The sequence below is a fragment of the Nyctereutes procyonoides genome, unplaced genomic scaffold, assembly GCF_905146905.1.
Source record: "Nyctereutes procyonoides isolate TBG_1078 unplaced genomic scaffold, NYPRO_anot_genome, whole genome shotgun sequence".
NCBI lineage: Eukaryota > Metazoa > Chordata > Mammalia > Carnivora > Canidae > Nyctereutes > Nyctereutes procyonoides.
In genome coordinates, this window is record NW_026575140.1 from 83,375,959 (window position 1) to 83,388,642 (window position 12,684).

Consider the following 12,684-nt stretch of genomic DNA (forward strand, 5'->3'; position numbering starts at 1 on the left):
GATGGTTGCCAGCAAATTGAGACGTAAGATTACTTGTACTTTAAGTAAACAAACAAAATCATCTAAGCAGATTTTTTTTCTTAAAAATATTTTAATTTCCAGGGGCGCCTGGGTGGCTCAGTTAGTTAAGCATCCGACTCTTAATGTCAGCTCAGGTCATGATCTTGGGGTCGTGAGATCAAGCTCAACATGAGGCTCCATGCTGGGCATGGTGCATGCTTAAGATTCTCTCTCTCTGTCTCCCTCTGCCCCTCCCCACCCCCGCTCCTGCTCTCTCTCTTTCTCTCTCAAAAAAGTGTTTTTTAAGTTTCCAAATTATAATGTTCAGTAAACTTCGTGGTTTTATTACATGGTTTCTTTAAGGAAAAAAGGGGCACCTGAGTGGCTCAGTTGGTTAAGTATCTGCCTTTAGCTCATGTCATGATCCCAGGGTCCTGGGACCGAGTTCCACATCAGGCTCCCTATTCAGTGGGGAGTCTGCCTCTCCCTCTTCCTCAGCCCCTCCTCCCTGCTTGTGCTCTCTCACTCACTCTCACACACAAATAAATAAAATCCTTTTTTAAAAAACTCTGCTAAAATGAGTATATTCCAAATTTATTAGCCTAAACCAAATGAAGTTGCCATCTTTACAGTGCAAAAATAGTTGAATATCAACAACTTCAGATTAGTAATCTTAACACTTTGATAAAGTCCACAGTTTAGAAGCCATGTTGTTGAAGCTGAAGAACAAGAAAGAATTTTGGAGGAAATACAAGAAGAAAACATGCACACATTCCAGGAGAGGACTGGGAAATGGAGGATCAGGGCCATAAAAATTATGAAGAGGTCTTTGCTTTAATTACGTTCCTAAAGTTTTATGAAATGTGTCTTGAGCAAGATCTACCCTGAAATATTCTCAAGAGGGTATGAGTTCAGAAACCAAAAAAGGAACCAGAGGCTCACAGAGGATACCAGTAATTTGTCTGGCACTTTGCAAAGTGAGAAAGAGAATTGAAAACCGAATGGGACCGATTAGACGTGAAAAGAAAGAAAAGCAAGAACAGATTCTCAGGGAAGCTTGGGCCTTGCCCTGAGGTGTACCAGTCACGCACTTAAAACCCTTTAACATCAAAACCCTGTTTAACACATGCTAACGCCCAGCTGGATGTGATTTCCAATTCTCCCCTTAATTTTTCTCAGGTGCTGAACTTGTAAGGCCCCCAGCTTCATGGAGCTCGTGATGTGGTCGGATCTGCCTAGCTGAATGCCATGCCACAGAGGTATTTACAGCAACAGGGGGTTGGTGAGGGAAACTATCCTATATTAATTTGGGACAGCAGGAAACATATGGTATTGGGGAGAAAAGTACCAGTATTGCGTGATTGGTCACATCGCTCACAAACTAGCAGTGACACCCAACAGATCACTTCATTTCTCTAGACTTCATTGAGAAAACGGCAGTTTGGGCCAGGGAAATGCCAATGTAATGTGTCTGTGCTATATTCCTCAAATCGGGATAATGCAGAATTAGCAGATAGCTTCTGTTATCTGTGTATTTGTGTTCTTTGTTAGATATTAGATCCGGGGAATAGAGAGGAAAAAAATAAAAGAGCAAATTCCCAGGAATCTTCAACTAATGTGGAAGAAATTACAGGATCAATAGAATCAGAGCAGAGGCAAAAAGTGGGGTCCAAGGTTGGGGGAGGCAGGGGTGGAGGATGAATTTGTCTGTTTGAAAGTTACTTTTTTTTTTTTATCAAAACTGTCTCTGTGGACAAGGAACATCATTTAAGGAGTTTATTTTTACTTCTTGCTGAGATCTGTATGACTGAAATTCAGTCTTGTTTTTTCATCCTCCTGCTGTTTTTCTGTTTGTTCAGTACTGAGTATTTGAGAGATATTTCAATTCTGAAAGGGGGAAAAAAACAACACTACAGGGTAAAGTTCCATGTCTGGACAGTTTTCTTATAAATTTTCTCTCTGTGTGTGTGTGTGTGTGTGTGTGTGTGTGTGCATATTTGAGGAACTTCAAAGCATGTGTTCTTAATCACTCTATTTCATTTCATTAATGCTTACAATTCTGACTTATTGAATCTAAATGAAGTCCTTATTGTAGACATTGAACATACAGTGCAATATGCTACGAGTAGGATAAAATGTCCCGAAGGATGGAGGAAATGAATTTCCATGCATGTCTTTCAGGGTAGTATTCTTTTCTAAAAGGATATCCTCCAGAAGCAAGAAGATGCCACTGTTAGTTATTTGTTTGTTTGTCTAGCAAACAGATATTTCACCTGCAATTAATCTATTAGTGGTTAATGTTGTTTTGACTGGAGATACTAAATGATTATTCGATCTTCATTGTTTAAATAAGGAAACCAAACATCCAGGGTATGGGCTTTGCCTAAGGTCATATAGAGACTAAGTCACACAGTCACACCTTCTGACTCTGGCCCTTGGTTTATCCCATTACATAAATTAAACAATGTTCACTTCTGAAAGTTCCACAATCGGTCCACCATCTTGGATTGGCTGTGTGAACTTAGGTTGTAAAACCATTTGACCTCGTTGTTTTGTTTTATTTTGTTTTCTGGCAACATGGAGGTTTCTACCTTCCTCAGTTGAAGGTGGCAGGTTAGCACAAATAGTTCATCTGTCAAAAACTATATTAGAGGGGGTCAAGCCAGAGGGACCAGGGAATGAAGGCTTAAGAGCAATTATCCCTGCCCTTATTCCTTAAGGATTTTCTCTATTGAAACTTCTCCATGGTGCCTCCGAAGATTAGAATGCTGAAATATATGGGAACCTGTTGCTAGCAAAAGTCTGTTAGCATTACCCTGGCCTTGTTATCATAGCATGACTATGATCCATTTGTTCACCATTCCAAACTCCAAAACTCAAGAATACTCTGAACTAAAAGTTATTCTTACTGAGTCACTGAAACTCATTTGACAACAAAAGCTAATATAGGGGCACCTGGGTGGCTCAGTCGGTTAAGCATCTAACTCTTGATTCCATCTCAGGTCATGATCTCAGTGTTCTGGGATCGAGCCCCACATTGGGCTGTGCACTCAGCAGGGAGTCTGTTTCTCCATCTTCCCCTCCTTGTGCTTGAACTCTCTAAATAAATAAATAAATACATAGAATCTTTAAAAAAAAGCTGATATAAATGAATATTTTTATTTATAGTCTTTATTTATCCTAGTATGAATATTCAGCCAGCCTTTTTTACATTCATTTTTAGGGCGGGGGTCCAGGCCCTGCTGGGATATACTATAATGGCATAGGCATTGTATTATATTTCTAAAACTTAAAAAATGTCCAATTGAAAGGCACATCTGGCAATTTTGGATTTTGAATAAAAAGTTATAGACCTGTATATAAAACTTGTGTGCTCCCAGAGCCTTGAGAAAATGCAAAGCATGATTTGTGGCACTCAAGTGAGATGATCTGTCCTACAGCTTGGCAAAGGTCTATGTTGGGTGGCAGCGTCTTTCATGTATGTGAAGCATATGTTTCTGTAGCATATCAGAAGAAATCATGTTGACTTTCTCAGAGGACAATTCAGGGAAATTCTTTACAAGAACTGAAACACTCCATAGCCTAGATCCAGAAGTAATTCTTGTGCTTGGAGCACATGCTTATAAAACCTCATAAACTGATGGCACTCAGCAAACACAACAGAGTTAACCATCGCACTAGTGACAACTTCCCCAAATGATGTTCTATGGGAAACTGCTGAGATAGAAGGCTGTGACCAAAAGTGCTAGAGAAGCCCCAAACAGTCTTCCTGTTCTTGGAAACTGACAATGTACATTAGCCAATTAAATACTTGGAAAAATTCTACAAAAACAATAACTGTTTAGCAAATTTGACCCTGAAATTCATCATTTCCAAAAACATCTTATAACATCTCACGGTACTTAACATTTCCATGAAAGAAACACTGAGAATGTTACTTCCTGCTATTGAATATTGCCAAATTTGGGGTTCTCTGCTATCCCCAAATAGGATGACAGGCAAAGAAGGGTAACGAGGAGCCAGATTATGGAGAAAATGCTACAGGCACTTGAGTGGGAAAATTGGTCCGAAAAAGAGAAGATTTGGAATCTTCTGACCCATCACTGATGTCTTTAAATGTTCCCTCTATTATCATCAGAGTTTCCACCCGTGGCTAAAAAGGTCCTTTAGATAAAATGTTCCAGTTGGCCTATTTTAGCCAAATACAATTTTTTTTAAAACTCTGGTAAAATATATATAACATAAACTTTATCATATTAATTACTTTAAGTGTATAGTTTGTTGGCATTAAGTTCATTAACATTGTTGTGCAACCATCACCACCATCCATCTCCAGTTTGTTTTCATCTTCTTAACCTGAAATTTTGAACCCACGAAACAATAACTTCCCATTCCCTCTTCCTCCCAGCCTCTGGCAGCACCATTCTACTTTCTGTCTCTATGAATTAACCTCTCTAGAGACCTCATATAATTGGAGTCACACACTATTTGTCCTTTAGTGACTGGCTCACTCAACTTAGCATGATATCCCTACGTTTCACCTTCGTTGTAGCACATATCATTATTTCATTCCTTTTTAAGACTGAATGATATTCCACAGTATGTACAACATTTTGTGTGTCTATTCATCCATTGATCAGCATGAAGGTTGCTTCCTCCTTTAGGCTTTGTGAATCATGCTGTGATAATCATGCGGGTACCAATATCTGTTTGAGCCCCTGCTTTCCATTCTTTGGGCATATACCTAGAAGTGGAATTGCTGGATCATATAGTAATTCTATGTTTAATTTTTTAAGAATCCATTATACTATTTCCAAAACAGCTGTACCATTTTACATTCCTACCAACAGTGCACAAGGGCTCCAATTTCTCTAACTCCTCATCAACATTTGCTATTCTTTATTTTTCTTAATAGTAGCCATCCTACTGAGTGTGAGGTGGTATATCATTATGACTTTGATTTGTATTTTCCTGATTTTAACAATGTGGAGCATCTTTTCATGTGCTTATTGGCCATTTATATATCTTTTCTAAAGAAATGTCTATTCAAGTCCTTTGCCCTTCTTTAAATCAGATTGCTTGTTTTTTTGTTGTTGAGTTTTAAGCTGAACATGATTTTTAAAAATTATGAGCTCTCCCTAAAGATAGAATTCACTGCCTCTGAGATGGTGAATCTTTATGATTTGAGGTGTTCAAACAGAAGATGAAATTATAGCTCCTTAGTAATTTAATTATTTCCTATATTAAAAAATATTCACAGACTGTTTAGAGATGACTATTTGAATGCATGCATTTATTGCCACTTCCACTTGAAACTCCACTAAATTGGAGTTTCAGTAATTCATGCCATAAGTATTTATTGAGCACCTACTATGTGTCAGGCCTATTTTTGGCACTGGGGATACAGCAGCAGATAAAACAGTCTTTGGAATTGAGGAATTTATGTTGTGATATGTGAGGAGATAGAAAATGGAAATACTTGTTATTTCAGAATCACAATATCTGTAGGGAAAGAATTTCAGGAAGCTGGACCAGCAAGCAAAAGGTCTTAAGACAGGAGAATGCTCAGTATCTTCAATAGAAGTGAAGGCTAGTATGGCTGAGACCAGTAAGTATAAGAGGTCATGGTAGGAGATAGAATTTGGACAGACAGAGCATATAATGCTAAGGAAAGACTTTGGATTTTATCCTAAAGATAAAGGTAAATCAGTGGTGTACTTTGAACAATGGAAATATATGATCAGACTTAGATTTTAAAAGATCACTCCATCTGCTGTGTAAAGAATATTCTTAGCAGGGCAAAAAAAATGGAATTAACAATTGAGAGCAATCCAAGTGAGAGATAATACTGGGTTGGTCCAGGTCAATAGTTGGAAATGTAATGAAAAGTCAGACTGAAATATACTTTGAAGGTAAAGTCAATAGATGTGATGATGGATTGACTACGAAATTAAAAGAATGAAGATAATTAAAAAGATCTCAGCAACTGGGTGATTGATATGTCATTTCCTAATATGAGAATGTGAGAGCAGCAGGTCTGGGTGGGAAAGAAATGAAGACTTTGGTATTAGAATGTTAAGTTTGGGATAAAAATGACCTATCACAAGGAGATACAAAGTACAGAACAAACAGAACTTCAGGCTGACTAAGCAGGGCAGAAAAAGAGAAAACTTCCTCTGGCAGTAAAAAAAAAAAAAAGTGATTTATCCTGTATGAGAAAAGATCAGGAATTTGAGATGACAAGATACTTCTAAAATGGTGGTAGAAAGAAGACCGAAAATAGCAAGATTTATTAGAAGTTTTTGTGGGAATGGTTAGATTCCCAGATCCCCGAATCTCTACTCCCTCCATTCAATTGGGCATCTGCCTATCATTTATTCTAGCAGAAGAATAAAGAGTTGCCTTCTGGGTATGTTGAACTAAAGATTTTCTAGAGTTGAAGACACGAGGCTCAGAAGAGTGTGGGAACGCTGCACTGAAACAAGAGTGTTACATTAAATCACACCATATGTGAAGACCCCACCTGTACCTCTACCCCAATTTGCCTTCCTTAAGGGTAATCAGCTTTATTTCTCCCTTACAAAAGACGAGAGATTCTTCTTTGAGAAATCTGTCTAATCCACTAGGAAAGATTCTGATATATGGGAGTCTTGAAACAGTGACTGATCAATTCACCCTACAGAGAACCCCACCAATCCACAAGCTCCACTCAAGTACAAAAAGATTCCAAAGAGGTTTTAGTGCATAATTTTAAAATATGAACAGAAAACCAAGAATCATCAAATATTTGAGGAAATCCTGCATTATGAAGGATATATCAAAACAAAAATAATGAAGAGGTGCCTGCATGCTCAGCCAGTTAAGCATTCAACTCTTGGTTTTGGCTTAAGATTCTCTCTCTATCTCTCTCTCTCTCCCTCTCCTCTGCCTCTACCCCTCCTTCTAAAAAAATCAGACAGCTAAAGAAACAAAAACGTTATCTATAACTGAGAACATAAAATAGATGAAAGTTGTAAGTCAATTAAACAAAACTATGCCCCTATGAAAAGAATATGCAGAGAGGTAAAAAAGGAGCTCTTGGTTATTAAAAATATCTAAACTATATTTTAAAAATATCAATGGAATTGAATAAGATTGAGAAAATGTCACCCAAAATAAGACATCCAAACTAACAAACAATAGAAATATATTAGATGTAACTGAAAATAATAAGTATAACTGAAAACCAGTACAGAAGAGCTATCCATAATAGGGAACTCTGAAAGAGAAAATGGAGGAAGGAAATTATCAAAGAAATCATACAGGAAATTTACATAGAACCAAAGAACATGAGTTTCCAGATTGAAAGAGCCCATCAAGTACCTAGCATAAATATAGGCAACACGAAATCACATCATTATGAACGAAATTTTAGAATACTTTAGAAATACTTTAGAAATCCTTAGGATGTGAAGAATAGATCCTAATAACCATGAAAAGGAGAAAAATACAAATCAGATTATCTGCACAAAGAATTCAAGTAAGAATGGCATAGAGATTCTAAAATCAGTCTAGTTGCTAGAAAACAACAGGGGAAATGCCTACAAATTATGAGGGAAAAGGGGAAAATGACCTTCTACCTAGAAATCCGTATCAATGTATTGATTAAACATGAGCAAAGAATAAAGATATATTCAGCTTGCAATTTAGAACAAAAATTACTTCCAAATACTTTTTCAGGATGTACGGGACAATTATTTTCCACCAGAATGAGAGGATATATTAAAAATAGAGGAAGACTAAAATAAAGGAACAGCCATACCAGCAAAGGAGACAGGAGAAGGTAATCCTCAGGATGAGACCGGAAAACCCAGGATGTATCTACATTGGGAAAAGAAGACAACCAGTTCACATTGGGATGGGAGAATGGAGGACCAAAGGAAATATTTATCTAAGAAGTCAAATTGATATAACATCTGATATGCTTGAAAATTGAGAGAAAATTGACACTTCTGACAGTGTTTGGGGTTGATTTTTGTTCTAGGTATGGGGGAAACTAAACAAGCAAAAAAATCAAGAAAATTAATAATGCTAGAAAAGGCAACATTTTATAAGAACGGATATATAATCATAGTAGTCTACATGGCTCAGCTCGTGCACTTTCTCTCACAAATAAATAAAATTCTTTAAAAATAGTTTAATTTCATTAAAAAAACGTATTGTGTTTTGTATTGTCTACACCTACTTTGTCTGATTTTCACTTCCCTTAGCTACCTCAACACCAAAATCTGGCTTCCACCACAGGTCAATAGCAAATATCACAAATGATCTTATTTTTTAGGCCAAAGGAATAGACACCTTGTGGGTCTTCTCCACAATCATTTCTCTGTTGACCTGAGCTCTGGCTGTAAGCAGGCAGGTGCCCTCTTGACATGTTATGGATGTTCCAGAGACTCCTGAGTTCCCTGACCACACCCCAATCCCCATCCCCCACTCCCAGATCCCCTACATCTTATCTCATAGTCCCCAACTTAGTTAATAATACCATCATTCAAAGCATTATGGAGCAGACCAGACTGCTGTTTGCTCAGAGAAACAGTCTATTGTGATGGTTAAAAGGTTACTAGAAACAAACGGAGAAAACCCACTTCTAGCAGATTTCCTCTCAGAGACAACTGGAATAAATCTCTTTCAGTAGAAGGTAAGTTTTCAAAGAAGTATGCTCTAGTAAAAAGAGATGTTCACTAAACCCTCTTCCAAAATGGGACAGCCTGCTTAACTGCTGCCTTTTTGTTGGTTTGAATGGAAGAAGCAAGTTTGAAGCTTGAGGTGAATTGCTCAGGACAGTAGAGGATAGGCTGAGAATGTATGCAAGGTGTCTTTCTTCTCCACCCAATGCACAGTATGTACAATAGATCTGTTTGATAGGGCACTACATTATTACTGACTTGAGATTTCCAGCTGTTACAGTCTGGTTTGGATGATCCAATCAGTTGCCTAAGTCACACACCTAAATCATTACCCTTTTCCATATAACTCGCATGCAGCCAGCCACTACTCAGTCCACTTTCTCAATCTCTTTACATGTACCCCCCAAAATTTCTATCCCCTTAACACAATTTCAGGTGCCAAGTCTCCTCATTTCTCCCAAAATTCTTTCAGTAGCTCCTTAATTGATTTCTATCACCATCAGTGTAGTTTTCAGTTTCATCTTTTCCCCATCCATCCTCTATGTATGCTTCAGTGATATTTTCTAGAATGTGAATTTGATAATGTCCCTACATGATTTACAACTCTTCGCTAAAGCCTGAATGTCATTATTTAGAAATTAATGCTTTGTGTGATTTCTGCTACTTACTTAGCTTCACCAGAAGGATTTATTGCCAATCCCTGCACAAATCAGTACATACTTGATTTGTGTTCATCTGTATAGAGAAGCACACTTCCACCATTGTCCAGCCTCTGGGCCTGTGGGAATTCACACCCCTTCTCTGCCTTGATGCTACACGTACCCTGCCCTCACTTAGCCTGAATAAATCTTACCTGAACCAAGGTGCTCACACAACTGTCACTTGTAGGAAATGTGTCCTGCACCCCTTAGTCCGTGTTAGCTGTTGCTCTTCTGTGCATACTAGCAACTAAGCTATTAGCTTAGTTACATTGACTTGAGATCTTTTTTTTGTTTTTCTCTGCTTTCTCCACTAGACTAAGTTCCCTGAAAGCTAAATGCACATAAAACTCCCAGACTCTAGTATAGAACAATTACAGAAATTAAAATACGTTGAGTGGTAGTTGATCCTCAGAACTTTGTAGGTTAAAATAGGTTTTAATACTACCATTTTAATGATGAGAAAACTGAGTTTCAACTAGGGATGATGTGACCAAACCTAATAAGAGTCAAAATATTTCAGAGCAGGAACCAGAAATCTGGCTCATAAAAGTCTAGCCTCAGTTGTATGGGAGGCTAGACTTTTATGCATCTACTTATTCAATAAATACTTACTGAGTTCTTACTATGTGCCAGGCATTGTGCTAAGCACTGAGTGCTTAGTTGGTTTTATTAAACTAACAAAAATTCCTATTCTCATGGAGCTTGCATCCTAGATAACCTCAGGGTTTCTATGCATTTAAGACTTTACACTCTGATACTGTAATTCAGGGAAGGTCTATCCCCAGTTTGCAGGGAAGGTCTATCCCCAGTTTGCAGGAAGAAAAAAAGCAAAATATCTTCTAGAGCTATGAAAGCAGAAAAATCATGGAAAAAATTGCTTTGTTTTCTAGAAATGAAGATGCCTCCTTTGCAGGCTCTTGTTGATCAGCAAGCCACAACTCAGGAGAGCAGGACACACATCCAGAAACCACTGAGCCCAAGAGATATTTCCAATATAAATTCTCTGCTCTTGTCCCCTCCACATACCATATTTATGTAGGCCTCGGGGATTTTATTTATGGATTTGTCCATTTCTCCTTTCCTCCTTTCTATTCAAATCCAACCCACCCTTCAAGGTTTAGCCCATATCACACCTTCTTGGCAAAACCCAACTCAATCTGAAGATTCACTAAGGCCAACTTTTTCCCAAAACTCAACAACACCAAAAGTTATCTTAATAATCTATGAGTCTATGATGGGTAGGATTTTTTTTCTAACTAACATTGAAGTTCTCTGATGGTGGAAATCCTATCTTGTGCTTCATTAGCATCTACTAGCACCTGCAAGTGTGTGGGGCATATGAGAGATAACTGAACAGCACTGAAGGAATGAATGATTGATTGCTAATTTCCAGTCATTTTGCCATCTGATACTCTCCTGGAAGGGATGTAAATGCCTCCCTGTGAAAGGGACACTCTCCAGCACAATGACAGACGTGCCCCGCCCCATTGCTATTGGCCATGATTCGGTTCTTCTGAGAGAAACATCAAAGGGGAGGCAAGACAGGCCTGGCACACAGAAGCCAGCCTCTCACTTGCTCCTTATACCTCAGACAGCAAAATGCCAGAATGAATCTCTCTTCTGAGCCATGAGGTTAATGTGGCCATTTATAGATAGAAGGAGATTAGGTATGTTGAAAGGGGAAGGTTTTTATGCTTTGCTTTTGATCCCGTCTGGCACTCCTCAGAGCTGCCATGTGCCCCACACCTGATAAATACTGTTTTATAAATGGCATAGAAGAGAATTTAAAGCCATAAATCTATCCCCACCCCCACCCCTCTCTTTTTTATGGATCTAAAGGCTAATTAAAACCATGCTTGCTTTGCAAATGAAGCCTCATCTTTCTGGCAGCCCCCATTTCAAATGAACTTGAGGGCAGTGTCAGTGCAAAGGGCGGCCTTGGGTTGCTGCTGTCCAGGCTGTCCCGGAGCACTCCTGGGCCTTGTAGTTCTGTCTCAAGGTGTGTGTGTACCACCCAGGGCTTCGGCAATGAGCAAGGACACACAGTTCTGCTTGGGCTTCGACCTTGGTTAATGCACAGTGCTAATAATATGGGCCAGTTCAAGATTTAGTTCTTTTTTGAGAAAATGAAAACAAAAGCAAAAACAACTTTCTTCTTTGGCCATAGGCTGCTCCCCCAAACTTCAACCACTGCTTTCGGTTTCTGACACCAGGGGACCGAGGGATTGTATACAAATGCATCGGGACTTCCAAGGAAACAAAGCAAAATATTATACAGCTGATAATTGAATCATTATCAAGGCTACATAGTATCAGGGAAAATGTTCAGGATGAAGCTATACATGGAAAACGCATGTTTCTGCTTTATGATAGTAAAAATACATCATTTTTTACAATATATTTTCAATTACCAAATGATACGTGTACACATGGTTGAAATAAGAAATAATCAAAAGGGTTTACACACCAAAGGCTCCCATCCCTCCTACCCCCAACTTCATCCCCACAGAAAATACTTTGAACTCTTTCGGCTTTTTTTCCTGGGAGGTAGTGCCATCTCTCCAGATAATATATGGTTTTGCCTCTACTTCTTATTCACTTTATACATTATCTGTTGAATTCCAGATAAATTAGCATCTGGCTCACACAGCCTCACCCTATCTTCCCTGCACCAAATATCTTAGTAAATCAAAATTATGTCTTTTATTCCTTACCTTTTTACAATTTATTTTTATATTTTTTCTTCCACCAGCTGAAGAGAGTATCTCTGCTTATCTGGCTACTCGGTCAGGTAAGAATATTAGCATCCCTGCTCTTTCCTTCTAATCTCTGCTTTTTCTCCCATCTTCTATCACCAATTTATCTCATGTACACTTCTTTTATATCTTCAAAATGGATGGCAGTTACCTCTCATTCAAAACCAGTTTTCACTGATGGGCTGATTCTAGAAGTTGAAAGTCAACTGGCAATATCTCTGTTATTATGACCATGTCAGTATTGGACACAAAAAAATTAGTCATGTTTTCATGATTATAGTTCTTCCTTGCAATGCTTCCTGTGTCTTCTGGAACTTCAAATGCCCATTTTTAATTTTGTTGCCTTTATATTAATTTTTAATTTTTTAAATTAAAATTCACACTCTGTTTTCATATAGATTTGTCCTACCTAAGTCCCTCTATCCTTCTGATCCAATTTAAACCTGTGTCCCCTTGGCCATGTATATTGTTCTTCCTGAGATTTTCCTTTTCCTTTCCTGGATCCATTCCAACATAGGTTGGCTGTAGTACATAGCAGACACATTTCTTTTTTTTTCT